General features: G+C 37.3%; 1 long non-coding RNA gene across 1 annotated transcript; it reads right to left on the bottom strand.

Moving 5' to 3' along the window:
- Nucleotides 1–2,473: 2,473 nt before the first annotated feature.
- On the bottom strand, nt 2,474–3,436 carry LOC138141226 (uncharacterized). Its single transcript, XR_011163041.1, has 2 exons — nt 3,049–3,436; nt 2,474–2,790 (listed from the first exon to the last, which is right to left on the bottom strand). It is a non-coding gene; the product is annotated as an uncharacterized lncRNA (long non-coding RNA).
- Between the last annotated feature and the right edge of the window lie 13,196 nt (nt 3,437–16,632).

Below are 16,632 nucleotides of genomic sequence, written 5' to 3'. Positions count from 1 at the left end.
ACTCTTTATTTTTACATGTAAAATCCTATGTCTCGCAAACCAATTCTACACCCGGTATATAGATTCTAGTAAAGTATGTCTTATGATACAAAAAAATGCTATCAGCTGGTCTCCAGCAGCTCGAGTTTTTATTTTATCGTCATTTTCTGATTTGGTTAATATTAATGAAAAAACGACAGTTATCAGCTGTAGTGACCCAGTTTAAAATTTAAATTTTTATTACCGGTACCGCCACGAGAGCGCGTCATAGTACTAGCGGTTAGACTGGGTACTAGGGGATGGGGTTGGTAATCCTGGGGAGTGGTGAACTCTGCGAGCGGAAATATAGCGGGGGTAAAGCGGGATCTCGCGCGCGTAGTTGAAGGGGGTAGGTCACTTTTGTTTGGTTTTTCGAAACGAACACACCTTGCGAAGAGCGATCCAGTTTCTCAAATTTGTAAGTTAATCTGAATCAATTTCACTACCGTCAGTTGATATTTTGTGCCCCCGTGAGGAATTCGACGTTTTAATTCACCTGGGTAATTTATCCCACTTTCGTTGCCTTTTTTTGTGTTTTGTTTTTGGGAGCAGGACCACGTGGTAAGGGTATGTTGTAGATTGCATTTTGTTGCACGCTGTTTCTTTAAGAAGCGCCCATTTGTTAATTTTAAGCGTTATCTTTCTCCCGGGAGGTTTATTTTTTTAGCAATCTGGTGCTTTCGAAAATTCGGGGCCGTCGTCCGAACCGCGTGCGTCCATTTTGTTTTTTTTTCTCACTAATATTTTCTAACGGCACTGGACCCGCCATTTTCTTTTTGTTTAACATTACCAGCGATTATTGGATTTGTGCCATTTAAAGAGTTTTATTTTATCGTTATTTAACTTTGCGCTTTGTTCTCTTTAATTTTCTCATCGTTTAATGTTACTCTTTGTTCGATTGAATTAAACTCTGGTTTTTTCTTTGTGTTGTTGATAGAATTCGGAAAAGTTAAAGCTAAAATGTTGTAAATACGATCACATGGGGGCTAGGTGACATTCAGGAGGTCGGGGGGTTGTTTAGTCAAATTTCCGTGGGGGCGACGGTTATGTAGGACCGTATAACGGAGGTGGAACAAGTTCTCCTGTATGCGACTCTGAGAAGCTGACGTGAAGCCCCCGTCGCAGTTATAGGGACCTCGGGAGTTTGTCGGTAAACGGTTGGTTGGGGAAGGTGGAACAAGTTCTGCTGTATGCGACTCTGAGAAGCTCATCGTACAACCCCGAACGCTTATATCACTCGGAATTGGTCGGTAAACAGTAGTCCGACACGCGATGTCCCGAGTACCTATAGTTGATTTCATATAAATGTTCATCAAGTGAGCTGTGCATTTGTAAAAGCACCTTTAATTTAGTTACATTACAAAAGTCACATTTATGAAGGTCATGTCCAATAAATCTTTACTTGGTAAAAATACAAAGGCAAAAACAAATAATAATTACTTTAATTTAATCAGTAAAAAGACGTAAATCAGCAATGAAAAATTAGTCAAATCGGGTTCGCGCAGAGCAAGCAACTTTGAAAGTCAAAGTCACTAGCTTTAGCTTTAATTAGTCTGTGACTTTAATACCAACAAAAAATCAGATTTTCATGGCTTGCTTAGGTGCACATTTATATGAAATTGAGTATATAAATGTCGCTGCTTTCAAGACCATTCAGATTATTTTTCTGAGTCCCCGCGCGGCCGAAAGTTTGTTACCTCCAGCTCTAAGCTCCCGTTGGCGTACCTTGACCGCGTAGTCCCAAATTAAACATTGTTTTTGTCCGTAATCGAATTGTAAAATATGAGTAATACCTGGGATACGGTTTTTGAAGAGGGTTTTTCATCCGTCCCTGTCTGTAATAACTGCATTCTAATTTGTTTACTTGTTTTGCAAGCTTTAACCTGTCATTTTGTCTGTTATGTACCCGTTTTCTGTTATTTTAAATATTGTTGCATTCACCTTGTCGTTTATCTTTGTGATGTACTCAACTAGTTAATGCCTTGTACTTCGTTAAACTTAGTTTCTGTCTTTTTGGATTCGTTTCATTTTTTTTTCATCAAAGTTATTACAGGCATTTTTAATAAAGGTATTTTGCGTCCCTCACATGTGTGTTTTATTTGCGGCACTCTTCCAACTGGAACCCTCACCGTTTGCATTCCGAACCTTTTTTTCGCCAAAAGAAAATCACAACGTAGGGCTCCTCCGATTCGATGACGATCACGACCACATTTGTTACAGTTTTGCGCAGGTTCAAATATTTGGCGGAAAAAGTAATGTATTCAAATCATTACACAGCTAAATTTTTCACTTCTTTTACAATGGCCAGCAAGTCAAGGCGTTGTTTAAATGATCCTAATAGATTTTGACCGAAACGCAGTTGAGGTCGACGACTGGGCGAAGCACAAAAAGAGCTTCTACTCTGAATGATATATACTATTTTATTTTCAAGCGGATTACAAAAAAAAATCGAACATCAACTCAATTATTTATTTTTCTTTTCCTGCAGTTACAATCTTCAAATTTTAAAGCACAATAAATTTCTACTTCCCTTGTTATTGGTACTTGAAGTTTCGATAATATTAGTAAAGTCTATAATGCTATCCAATCTATCCGATGTACTTTCTGCAATTTCCACGTAAAACTTTCCCAAATGGTGAGTGATCGCGATTTGTAATTTTTAGTATCCTGAAGTTTTACTACGATAGCAGAGCCAAAATCTTCGATATCTCTCATTGTCTAATATTGGTGATTTCATTGCATCGAAAGCGGTCACACTTAGTGACAAGTAACCTACAATAAAAAAAAAAAAGAGTGTGTGCTTAAGACCGCACGATAGAAGTGAAAACTTCAATGACGTTCGTTTCATTTTACGTAATACATATAACTATATTATACATATAAATTATATTATTATGAGTAACAGTACTTGGAAGAATTAAGGACGGAAATGACGTCATCGCAGACGCCTCTAGCAGACGCATCAATAGGCGATTTTTCGCGAGTAACAAATGGTTACTGTGTAATTATGTTAAGTTACTGCTTCCATACCTTTTCACTTTAACCCCACTTCCATTTTTCTAACTAACTGTAACGTTTCGCGTATTTGTGATTTTTGGTTATGTCAAGTGTAAGGGACCCAAATTGATTTTGCGAACATGAATTTCTTTACGGTGACCAGTATATGTGAGGATTTGTTGTTTGATAATACACCGGAATTGCTGTGTCAGCATTTTGTTTTGTGCCAGAGGAAGAAAATTATATATATAAAGTTACGTGAATGTTATTACAAAACCCCCAATGAAGAAGCATGGGTCTGTAAGAGAATTTTAAAAACGAAACAGAAAAACTACCTCTTCCACCCCAAACATGTGGCTCATAAATTATGTTCTGAAAGGTCCTTGACTCGGGGGTGATTTTTAAGAATTCCACAGGCGAGACAGGGGAAGTGTCGCTTGGCAGCTGCAACCGACGGGCTGTCCAAGGTATGAGTACGAGGGTGACGGAGGTGAATAATTGTGGCCCGGGAGTGGTGTAGTGAATTAGGCTACTGATAGCCGGAAATAGAGATACAGTTACCAGGTGTGTTGGTAACTGGGTGATAGCAGGTTTGGGCAACCTGGGCTATAAATCAGTATCTTAATGCGTAAAACCTCCCTATACCATGGTATGATTCCTGAGCACCGGATGTCCGGGTGGGGCACCTTTGGCTCATGACACGGCTAGGCCGTTGACCGGGCGCGTCTCGTAGGGACGGCCGGTGGTGGCAACCAAATGCACCGATCATACGTTGCGGATTATAAGGTTATGAGGTCATCCCGGTCCCCAGGTACTGAGGGGGCATAGTAACGTATGGAAGTGGGTTGTAGGCTCATACCCTGGCCGTGGCGGTCTTCCTCTGTGGAGACTGCGGGCGGGCTGTGCACCCCAAAATGCACACGGGGCCGTTACAGGTGCTACCAGAACATCTAACGCAACCCCGGAATGTAGCGCTCTGAAGACGACGCCCGTGGTTGGAGCCCCTCATCATGATAGAAGCTAGGGGGAGGAATCCCCCGGGTGAGTCACTGTATGACCTTGATTCGCGACAGATGTGTCAGGTGTTTATCATTTACATGTTTGTACCGTCCCATTGAGCAAACCCGAGTCCGGAGCTGTGCTTTACCGATTGTATGACTGAATGAGGTGGAGGTGAGTCCCATTGTAGATTATCGTATGACTGTAGCTGAGATTGTCTAATTTAATGTGTACCGATGAGTCTGATCGATTAATTATCAAATATTGAGGGATAACGCCCTTGGGCGAAAACCAAGTCTTACAGGTCGAACATAATCATGAAATAACATTTTTCCCACACCACTATCCACTGTCAGAACAGACCATTCGTAAGTCCTGTAACCGCCTCGCTTACTCGGTTAGCTGAAGTATGTTTGAGGTAACATCAATGACGTAGATGTATGACGTCATACACCTCCCCTCTGTTACCTTTTTGCATGTGCTTCTTCTTTCTGTGGTGGCAAAGTGAGTATTCGGAATCCTAATTGAAGTATTCCTGCTTGTTATTATTGCTTTCATCTGTTATGAATACGATACCATGACGTAACCTAAAATCTTTATTCTTCCTGTTCCAATTCTGGAGTCCTCTGTTATTATTTATTTCAGGTATAAACATATACATAGTGGAAGATAGTGCGGGGAAACGGGATCGAGAAGCAGCAAACAATTGCGGGTTTTATATGAAAATATAAAAAGGGAAACAAAAAAAAAATGTGGGGGGCAGCATGTAAGAGTAGAATCACTGTAATCGCAAAAGATTAATAACAATTAGCTATTTTTGTTTAATTTGAACATATGAACAATATGAAGCAAAACTGTTGAAGCAGGAAGCAAAAACATGCCGCGAGTTCTGATAAGGTACACACCAAATTTTTTTTAGTATATCCAAAGCACGGTAGTGGTAAACATTCCTGTTTATCACTGTGTTTATAAAAAATAATAGATAAATTAAAAATGATTTTAAGAGAGAACTGTTTAAAACTGGGGGAGGAGGGGCAGACCTCGTCTTGTTTGCTGAACAAGAAATCTTGGTAGCCAGTATTCGCGACCACGTCCAACCGTTGGAAAACGAATTCGACTGCGCGGCTGATTACTTTAGTAATTTTACTGGTCGTTTTACTGGTGGTTTACGAGTCTACCTACCAGATGAAATTGAAATCCCTAGTTCCATACCTGGTTCCTTTAATCAAGAAACTAATGATCCTGTGGCCGTACTCCGACCCAAACCCGTTTCGAAAAAAAGAAAAAGGACGGTAACAAGTGAAGAATTAAGAGAAAAATATTACTTAGAGAAAATTAAAAATGAAAAATTAGAGCGAATTGTTTTAAATTTGCAAATTAAAAAAATTCGTTTGGAAATAAATAAATTAAAAGACTAAAATGTTTTACTTTTATTTATCTAGCAAATACTGTTGCAAATTAATGCATTTCGCACTGCATAATTTACATTGTTATTGTCGCTGGGTTCGTTGAAAATGAAATTATCTTCTTCCTCATCTTCGATTTCTTCAAAATAATTCTCAATATCGTCATCTTGTTCTTTACAGATGTTATGTAACACCCCACAAGCTAGTTACTATCACTTTCACAGTAGTATCTAATTTGAGTCGCAGACCATTTCTTAAACAAGGAAATCTCCGCTTGAGAACTCCAAAAAATCTTTCGACTGTATTACGAGTAGCAATATGGGCCGTATTGTAAGCCTCTTGGCTGACATTTATTGGATTTAACACGGGAGTCAAAAGATGTGGTTTACATGGGTACCCGCTGTCGCCTAATAAGAAGCCATTACCATATCGACTCATACCAAACTCAACGGGAAGAGGAGAATCATTAAATATGGTACTATCATGTACAGATCCTGGCCAACGAGCAATTATGTGTATTAATTTCAACTGCGAATCACAAATTGCTTGTGTGTTTATGCTGAAATATCCTTTTCTGTTTCTATACAATTCAGCATTGGCACCACCAGGGGATTGGATATTTACATGTGTGCAATAGAGGGCACCTATAACCCGTGGGAAACCAGCAATGTTGAAAACTCCTTGTTTTATTGCCATCAATTCCTGATTGTTACGAGGCATTTTTATGTGGTGTCGAGAAAGTTGGGCTATATTTGACAAGTAACACGACGAATTACTCTACAGATATTCGATTTGTGAATGTGCATGCAGTCGCCGATTAACTCAAGAAAGCCTCCTGTGGTATAAAACCGAAGTGTAATTACAATTTGACAACTAGTGGAGTAAAATCACATATCTAGCTCGCTTATTTCTGAGGGTAGGTGATTCCAAGGTATAACTAAATGAGACCTATACTATCTTGTAGAGGACATTTTGGGACATAAGGAATGGCCATCTACAACTTTTTTTAATAGGACCGAACTTTGAAAACGGCCTTTATACGTAGTTGAGGTGTAGTCCGAAAAACTACGTTTCTCGTAACATTTAACGTTGTATTAATTCAACCATTGAAGCTATAATTATGATTTTCTGTATATTTGTAGTAAAAAGTACAGCGCTTCCAATAGTGAATCGGAAATTTCGCAAATATCGATAGTTTAAAAAAAAAAAGAATAAATTTAGATTAATCAAAAATGCGCATCGTAAACTTCACTCTGCTGGACTTATGTGAAATATTGAAAATTTCGATACACATGCAGCGAGTCAAATGTAACTAAGATATTGAAAAAGTTTTTAAAAAAAGAATTAAGTCAGTAGCCCGTATACTTTTTGAGAAAATATTTTTTTTATTCGACGAGCGAACGCGCCGGGCGGCTCCTGGCAGGCAGATATAACCCGGCACGCGTATTTAGTCGTCTATCGATGTAGGGATTGTAGCAGTCTAAAAACAATAATTGTAAAATTTTGAGTAGGTAAATTTTTTGTATTTTTGCTAAAATTTACTTATTTTAAATGCTCTCTTCGTCATCTTCATTCTCATATACCTAAACAAGAAACATTGTTGTGACATTTTTTGCAAGAACAATCTGCAGCATTTTAAGCCTTCCTTCATGCACATACATTTATTATTTTGGCATCATTGGTCTGTGCAAAAAATGTTCATCAGTTTTCTAATGTCATTAGGTATGGGATCCATTGTAGCTAAAACAGGTTGTAAAATGCCCTTGTTTAGATTGGAAGATTTTAAATTGTATTAAATTAACCCAACACTACAAAACGCACTAGAATACATTAATTAGAGCACAAGTTCATGACAAAAATGTTATAAACTGTTTGAAGGATATATTTCAAATTTTACGTGCGTTAGCTACTTCTTGCTCTACCTAGAATTTAATGAATTTCATGTCAACCAATCTCTCGCTGGACAAACTATACATGACTACACAACGATATACGTAATTGATCAATGCATCTAAAATTTGAGTGAAGTATGTACATAATAATTATTATTTTTTAATGTTAATACCTTAGCACATGTTGACCAAAAGCATCATTTGTTGGTGGCAATGTTTTAGCAGACTTATTGGGGGTTGTAGTCAGTTTATACCTCAGTTGGTTTAATATGTTAATGGTCTCAGTTTTATTTTTTAAAAAAGCCAGTGCGAATTTAGTATCTAGAAATTTTAACGCGTTGGTCATAGTCATCGAGTTTAACTTGTATGCTGTTTTTTTTTTACCGATTTTAAAACGTTAAAAAATGCATCGCTGGTAACACTTGTAAATTTAATTTTCAAGTAGGTACAGTCGGTGGACAAATAAAACTGGGACAAAAATGACAATCACATAAGTCAAAATTTATAAATTTGCATCGTTTAATTATGGCTTTATCACAAATAGGTTAACTTTGGTATGACATATTATATAGACACTGACAAATATATTGACAATTCAATGGTCTGATTTACATAGATTAAATTTTAAGTGTCCCAGTTTTATTTGTCCACCGACCGTACATATGTGCACTAAAAAACCCATAGGTAAATCTTTTGACATACTTAAAATGAGCATATTTTGCAAAAGAACAGGAAGTAAAAAAAGAGAGAAATGAACTGCAATTCAAACTAGTATAAAATAGTATATTATACACCAAGGTGAAGAAGTTCATGATTATAGCCAGAGCACCAAGATTAGAGCCCGAGGCGTGCCGAGGGTTCTAAGGCGCGAAGGCTATAAGGGACTTCTTCACCGTGGTTTATACAGGGTGTCCCAGAACTGGCTCCCCAGAGAAAACAGGCATGTGCCGACAACAAAAGAGACTCTAAATTGACTAAAATAATTGTTCTGCTAGCTCAAATTACCGAGTTATAAAGTTTTTAATTTCACCAATCCCGGAAGCTCGTCCTCAGGTGTTACTAAAAAATCCGATCGGTTGCTAAACAACAACAAAAAATCTCTGATATCGCACAAATCAATAAAATGTTTGGGCAACTGGAATTTTGACGTTTTCCGATATAAAAATTCGTTGACGTTGATCTGTCATCAACATCAAGACTTGACAATTGCAAAATTCGAAATAAAACAATAAAAATGGCGATTCTAAAAAGAACCATTTATTTAAATAGGTAACAATGTTAAAGCAGATGTTCGAAATGACCACCATTCATTTGTATGCACAATTGTGTTCTACGTAACAAACTTCTTGTAGTAGCGTTACGTTATCATTTCTTCAGTAACTGAAACAAAGCCTCCTGAATTCGAACTCTCAGAGCAGCCTCTGAATTTATGGGCCGCCGATAAATGATTCAGATCTGGAGACCTGGCAGGCCAATGATGCGGTCCTCCTCGACCGATCCAGCGCTGTGGATATTGGTTATCCAAAATTTCCCGAACGTTTCTGCTAAAATGTTGGAACCAGTCATTTATGCCGATAAGCAAGAGGTACAATTTCAAGTAAATCAGGTAGCTCCGTGCCAATGAACTGAGCATATCTTGCCCCCGTTAATCTTGCGGGGAATTCAAACAGTCCAATCTAGAGCCGGGGATTCGGAATTTTAACAAATGGAAGGATCCACCACGCTTATACTTGCCAAACGATCGCCCAATAGCCCAGTCCACAAATTAACAGAAAACCTATGTTGAAAACCTCTGGGAAATAATTCTCTTGGATTTTCCTCTGCCCAGATATGAAGGTTGTGATAATTGGAACAACCTTACCGGCAAAATAGCGACTCATCAGAAAACAGTATCCGTGACAAGAAGTGTGGAGCATCGTTTTGGTTTATTAACCATAGATAAAACTCTCGCCTAATTGGATAATCCTCTGGCAGAAGATGTTGTACTCCTGTATAGTGGTACGGATGCCTCCTATTATTATCAGCTGGAACTCTCTTCACCGAACTCTTGGATAAACCCATTTCACGGGAAACTGTTCGAATACTCCGGGTGCCGTCTTCCTCAAAGACATTCAATACGGCTTCCTCGTGTTCGACAGTCCTTACATTTCTTGGAGCACCCCCAACTTCTTCTTCGAACTGGCTGCATCTGACCCGTTTCTCGACCCCGAGCGATTAATTTCAGGATTGTTTCATGATCCGGATGACTTTGTATTTGTGGAAATTGTTCACGGTACAACCTTACTGCTTCATGTGCATTGTTCCCACATCGCGCAAAAGTAAGAATCATATCTACGTACTCAGAGGAAGAATACATGTTAAATGATACACTTGAATTAAATATCGCAGCGAAATTGTATAACAAATGTGAAACTGACGTAAACAATCATTCTAATAAATGTAGGGCCAGTTTACAGAAGTGAAATTAAGTTAATCGTAATCAAATGCAAGATTAACTGAACACGTGATCAGATTGAACCAATCGAAGTTTCGGATTCATGGGTTAATCGCGCATTAAAATTTAATTCGAATTAAATATTTAATCCTCTTTCTATAAACTGGCCCGTAGTGGACCAAATCTAATGGACAGAATTATAGAGGTTTACGGATAAAAAGGAAACCTAGGCAACGCAAAATTGCGATTATTCCACCTTAATGATGTTCAACTCTAATTGGTCACCTTCAGAATGTCTTTTCTCGGTTATCATTTGAGATAGGACTTTTTTTCTTTAAAATATACGTTAATATATTCGCCCTAAGGCTCCCTTTTTTCTCTGGGGAGCCAGTTCTGGGACACCCTGTATACTATTTTTTCCATTACTAGATACGTTAAAACCCTTTCGGATAATAATTATTACTAAAATTATTTTGTCCGATGCGACGATCCGAGTTCTCATTTTTCAACGGTTGCTATGAAAATCGTCTACGTTAACCAATGAAATCAACGAAAATCTTTCGTTGCTAGGTGAGGGCTGTTCATTATTCACCTAATAATGAAAATCATTATTAACCTTGGGAGAGAAATTCTACTTCTGGGGTCGGTTCGAGAGTCAATAATGAAGCCTTCTGAGACTAGTAGTGGAAAAATAATATTTTTTGATATTGATTGACTTTGAAGACATTTTTCTAACATTTTTTATAGGAACAGGAGAATCGACGAGAAATAATATTTTGCTTTTTTTTTGTAGTGGTACTGCTTATCTATCCTTCTTAAATAAAAAAAAATAATTAAACAATAAATGTATGTGCATCAAGGAAGGCTTAAGATCCTGGAGTGATTGTTCTTGTTTATATGAGGATGAATATGACGAAGAAGAAATCATTTAAAGTAGGTAAATTTTAGCAAAAATACAAAAAATTTACCTACTCAAAATTTTACAATTATTGTTTTTAGACTTCTACAACCCCTACATCGATAGACGACTAAATACGCGTGCCGGGTTATATCTGCCTGCCAGGAGCCGCCCGGCGCGTTCGCTCGTCGAATAAAAAAATTATTTTCTCAAAAAGTATACGGGCTACTGACTTAATTCTTTTTTTAAAAACTTTTCCAATATCTTAGTTACATTTGACTCGCTGCATGTGTATCGAAATTTTCAATATTTCACATAGGTCCCAGCAGAGTGAAGTTTACGATGCGCATTTTTGATTAATCTAAATTTATTCATTTTTTTTTTAAACTATCGATATTTGCGAAATTTCCGATTCACTATTGGAAGCGCTGTACTTTTTACTACAAATATACAGAAAATCATAATTATAACTTCAATGGTTAAATTAATACAACGTTAAATGTTACGAGAAACGTAGTTTTTCGGACTACACCTCAACTACGTATAAAGGCCGTTTTCAAAGTTCGGTCCTATTAAAAAAAGTTGTAGATGGCCATTCCTTATGTCCCAAAATGTCCTCTACAAGATAGTATAGGTCTCATTTAGTTATACCTTGGAATCACTAAAAGTCATAATTTCAGTCCGATTTTACTCCACTAAACGTGCATCGAGAGATTTGTTTCGGTGAGTTCTTGGTTCAAGTGTATGCCCAATTAAATGCACTAAATTCATCACCGTTGCTTTATTTAGACGAAATCGTTTCTTAAAATCGTTATCGACTTATCGTGAAGGTCAAATGGATTTTCTCTATCGCGGAGGAACCGAATTCGTCGCAGAAGTCTTCGTAGTGGCTCTTGATCATCTTCGTCACTTGACAAAGAAGATATGTCATATAGCATCATGTGCCTGTATATTTTTATTTATTATTTAGTTATTTCATATTTTTTATTTCATCCTGTGTCAAATTTCAATACTTTACGTCATCAGTTTGAATCCGGGAAAACGCAAAAAACGGCCGGGCGCCGCACAGAGGGGTATTGGACGGTCAAAGTTGATCAAAAGTCGAAAATTTAAAATTAATTTCATATAGTTGGGCAATGTAACCACAAAAAAATACTCTTTTTAAAAAGATTAAATTTGACCCCCCATGCCATTTAAAAAAAATCAAGTTAGCCTTGTATCTTCAAAATAAAAATTGAAAAAAATCTTAGATGATAGATTTTAAACACTTCTAGCTGTGTGCCAAATTTCAAGGAGCTCTGCTAAACCGTTCTGTTTTGTGATTTTTTTCTTTTTAAGTCACTTCTGTATAGAGGTTAGTATACGTAAAAATTAGAAGTGGGCCTTGGAAGACCTTGGAAATTAGTTTAAAACACACCACTTTTACAACATACGTTATTTATAACTTCCAGTTGCAGTTCCTTTGTGTTAATGGTATTAAAAAAATAATCAAAACGCTTACTGACTCGAGTCCATCATAGAAAACTTTATAAATACAGAAAAAATTGACACTGAAACTTCTTTTAACCAATAACGTAGCAGGTCAGAACATAGCCCTGAGAAACAATAAAGTTCGCCTGGGCGTCCGCCATCGTGCATTTTGTTTTTTTGAAACCGGCAAATGACAACATACTTTATCTATTACCCCACTACATGGTTCAACTTAATGAAATTATATTTTAAATTTTCGACTTTTGATCAACTTTCAGCATCTAATACTCCTCTGTGCGCCGGTTAAGTGTTGCTATTGGAAGCGCAAAAGTAACAATCGCAATAACAATTATTCAGGTTTAAGAAATGTTTTATTCAAAACTAGATCTAAATACAAATTAACAATTTAACTACATATTTCGGCCACAAAGAAGATTATGTACTTACTTTTGCAGACTAAAAACGTTCACAAATAAAATAATACAACCATTTAAACCAAATCTAAAAAATAGACTAGCCAGCATAACCTCTTCCGTAATTTTCTTCACATTATTTTCTGATTTCCATTTACAAAAATGGCTGAATTGTTTTTGATACCTTTCACCAGACTTGCTACTCTTGCTAGGTACTAATTCAGCACAGGCTTCTGCAGATTTTCTTACAATTTCTGGAGGATTTGCTTTAGAAGTCATTTTGACGCACCAAATTATTTCAACAAAATGAACAAAATAAACAATTGCCAAACAGCCGTTGCTAATCATGTTCCAAAAATGTGACTAGATTTGGAGCATTTGTTGAATTATTTTGAAATTAATTTCAATGTTTCTTTCAAACGAAATTTGAGGCAGGATGAAATAAAATACATAACGACATTCGTCCGTGAACTCTTTTTACAGTACTCGTTTCGAGTTTCAAGACTCGGCTCCTTCGTCGCCTCGTCCTTAAACGTCTCACTCATAGGCTAGGGCCACACTACAGACTTTTCATCGGCCGATAATTTAGTTGGTTTTTAATAAGTATGAGGGCTTATGTGAGTGCGCACACTAAAGCGATTGTAGTCGGCCGACAGATTGATCGAAAAATAGTTGCAAGGACTTCCCGATTCCCTTTTTTGATAGAGCATGGTGTACAATGCGAGTGCGCACATTCACCGACTATCCAGTCGGTGATCCACACATATTTGGTGCGATTCTATTTTAAAATTTACCAATATTGCTATATTATAAGTAACAATGTTGTAGTTGCTGTGATATGAAGCTATTGATTGGTTGGATCTATTCAAAATCAATATTGTTCAATAACAATATTGCTAAATTTTGAAACAGAATCGCACTAATTATGCCTGCAGTGCCTCTCTGCAGTGCAAAGATTTTGATTTTTAATTTATGATTATGAAAGTAATAAAATATACTGAACCAAAGGATATTTTCAACCTATGTCAAATTTCATATTTAATTAATATCACGTAAATTTTATCAACTGTGCATAAGCAGTCGACCGATATTAATCGGCCTAAGACAGGCGACTATTAAGTCGCCTGTCTGCGCACCGACAGCCAACCAAACAATTTAGTTTGCCTTGGTTTGCCTGGTGTGCGCGGAAGCGGATTGGGTAATCGGACTAAATTACACAGGCCTGCAAAACAAAACTTTTTAATCGATGTTTTGATTTTGATAACTGATTTTGTATAACATTGGAGCCCTGATTACAAAAATTCAATTCATTTTTTTGTATCACGTCAGGTTTTTTCACAATTAACAAAAAAAAATTAAGCAATTTATTTAGGAAAATAAGATGTTTATAATAATTCTTGGTTAATAATCTAACTAAATTTTTTATTCCTTATGAGAATGGCATCTTTAACGCTTTGCGAGGAAACTTCTTTTAATTGATTGCCTGCTGTATTTTTTTTTTGGGTACATCGCGCTGTAACATCCAGCAAAAGTCTACCATCATTGATACGCTCCATCTTCCTTGATATCACCTCTCCATTTGTTTTATATCTTGGTCAAGACGTTCCCCTTGTTCCTCGCTGACAGCACCAAGATTTTTAGGAAAAAGATTTAAGTGCGAAAAGAGGAAATTCACTTTCAAACTCATATTACATCCCAAGATGTGAAAATTTTTAAACATGATTCTTACAATATTTTCGTAGTCTTCATCTTTGTGAGTTACATGCAATTTTTCTATGACGTTCTTAAATGCCGTCCAGGCATTCCTTTCAACAACATTCATAGAATTTTGAAAATCATTACCTTTGTATAAAGATCTTATTTGAGGTCCTAACCTCTTTTCATTTGGCATTGGAGAGATCTGGTAACTTTGTACATTAATACTTGAAACATTGTCCATTTTTATCAAGAGGCTTTACAAATTGCTTTATCAAACAAAGTTTGATATGCATTGGTGGTACCTAATACTACTTTTTTAGGATACAACTAAATTATTTTTTATTATTGCTTCCCGGTACAAGTCTAGTTCTTAAAGGCCACTTCTTTTGAGTCCAATGCTTGTCTCGTGCCCGGCAGTCCCACTCGCAAATAAAACAAGGAAATTTCGAATATCCCTATTGTTGTCCGATATTACAATATCGAAATTTTGAAATAATTCATTCATTCTAGGTGAACATTTCAATTTTAAGAAAAAACGATTTGTAAAAAAACTAGACGTGATAGCGCAAAACCAAAATCATTTTCGTAATCAGGGGGTCGAAATTGTTCAAAAACTGTCAATTTTATGCAAACATCGAAATCAGTGCAGGCTTGTGTTATCGGCCAATTATTTAGTCTGTAGTGTGGCCCTAGCCTTACTGTAAACTATGAGTTCCCGGACTTATAACGTTAATTACTATTACAAACTTACGTAATAAAAAACCGTAAAATATAACTTAATTCTTCTTTAATTGCCCAACTGTCACTAATTAAATAAATCATCCGTTAATGAGTGTTTAACAATCGATTATTGTTTGTGCAACGCAAAGTAGCCTTAATTGACCGTTAATCATTAATCAAGCTGGATAGGTATTTGATGAACCGTTAACAAGCCATTAACCATCCATTAATCAGTTGTCAAATTTTAATTATTCGTTAACAACTGATTAACGGCTTATTAACTTTTGTGCAACCGGCCATTAGACACCTTCAATTTCCTGATTTTCTCGCACACTACTGTTTCAAGAAAATCGATATCCGAGAGAAAAGTGGAATTGGGCGGGCCAGGGACGGCGGGGATCCGATCCCGTGGTTCTTTCGTGAAAACTTTAGAAAAAACATCGGCAAAAATGTCGGTTACAACATCGCTGTTGTCTGTCACGGAGCCAGTAATAAGGGACCCGACAGTTGAGTGCGAATGTGCTTGTGAAAGTGCTTGGTATCTCTGGAATTAGCAATACTCGCCTCATATCCAGTTCTAGCCTCCTTAATAGTGGTGGAAAGTTTATTAGAAAAAGCTCTATGGGTCTTATAATCAGCTTTAGCCCCAGTCCGCCTGAAGGTACGCCACAACGATCGTTTTTTCCTAATCAACTTTAGAATCTTGGAGTCGATCCAAGGGTTCTTTGATGATCTTTTAAAAGTTACTCTGGTAGTGTGCTGCGCAATCGTGCCTTGCAAAGTGGTTTTGAAAACGTTCCAGGTATGGATCATAGAAGTATTAGAAAGTAATGATTTCCAGTCAACAACTGATAGATCCTGATTTACCGCAGCCCATTCTACCACTGTTCTCTCAAATGAAACAGTCTTCAATCTGGGACAAGAATAGATCTGAAGCTCGATTCCCAGGGTCACGTGATCTGAGATCCCAATTAGACTCAGGTATTTTTAATTTGTGAGTGAATTATCATCTGAGGAAATGATTAAATCCAGAGTGGATGGTGTCTGATTGAGTCTGAACCTTGTGGGTTCCGATACGAGTTGACATAGGTGGCTGTTAATAATTAGATCCGCCATCAGTTGAGATGAGTTGCTGAATGGCCCGCTGGAGTCCAAAGGCCACAGCAAGTCTGGCATATTAAAATCACCGAAAATGAAAATCTTTTCTGATGTGTCCGCGAGACCTTTGATGAAATCAATCAAGATTTTGTCGTCACTGATAGACGACGAAGGTGGCCTGTATACGCAACCCAAAACAAATGATACGGTTTTGCTGTGCACCCCAAGAAACAGTGCTTCAATACCGCGGAAGTCCACGGAGATTGGTTGTATCTTAAAGTTGGTCAAAACTCGCAAAGTACATACAAACACCACCACCCCTCCTGCCGAACTGATCCCTCCGGAATAGTGTGTAACCTCTTAGGGAGACCAAACTGTCGAGGCTAGAAGATGAGAGCCACATTTCGGTCAACAGAATGATGGACGGCTCGTCCCGACCCACAAAGCACAAAAATCATCGTATTTTGCTAAAAGTGATGCGATGTTGGTGTAAGCTATACTACAGCATAAGTAATTTGCGACTGACGTGAATGTTGTTATGTTAGAATAATTGCCCTTACTGGAATTTACGGCTCGCCAACTATGGTAC

This window comes from Tenebrio molitor, chromosome 1 (genome assembly GCF_963966145.1).
Source record: "Tenebrio molitor chromosome 1, icTenMoli1.1, whole genome shotgun sequence".
Lineage (NCBI taxonomy): Eukaryota > Metazoa > Arthropoda > Insecta > Coleoptera > Tenebrionidae > Tenebrio > Tenebrio molitor.
Note: the sequence above shows the minus strand (reverse complement) of the source record. Positions and strands in the feature narration are given on the sequence as shown.